Here is a 542-nt window from a genome sequence, read left to right on the forward strand (position 1 = left end):
CCAGTGCTGAGATTGGGGAGCACACCACTGTGCCCAGTGCTGAGATCGGGGAGCACACCACCATGTCCAGTGTGGAGATCGGGGAGCACACCACCATGTCCAGTGCTGAGACCGGGGAGCACACCACTGTGCCCAGTGCTGAGCTCGGGGAGCACACCACCATGCCCAGTGTGGAGAATATATTCCTTGTTATCAACTCAACTTCAGGTCCATAAAAAAAATGCAATTTTCTTTTTCTTTTACTTCCATTTTCTCGGAGACTTAAAGTAACCACAAAGCCTTTAAACCCCATTTGAGAGACTAAATGTACCATCTATGGGATGAGGTGGGGACTATGTACCTAGAGTGGCCTGTGAGTTGCTGTTTGTCATTTGAACCTGAAATGTTCCCCGCCCCCCCACAGGCTCCTGTTTCAAATGCATATTCCCAAGACAGTGGACGTGCTTTAGGAGGCTGTGGAACCTTTAGGAGATTGGGTCTAATTGTCTGAAATAGATCCTAGGGTGGGCTTTTGGCTGCATGGGCCTCTGCGTCCTGTCTGT

The sequence above is a fragment of the Microtus ochrogaster genome, chromosome 8 (assembly GCF_000317375.1).
Source record: "Microtus ochrogaster isolate Prairie Vole_2 chromosome 8, MicOch1.0, whole genome shotgun sequence".
Classification (NCBI taxonomy): Eukaryota; Metazoa; Chordata; class Mammalia; order Rodentia; family Cricetidae; genus Microtus; species Microtus ochrogaster.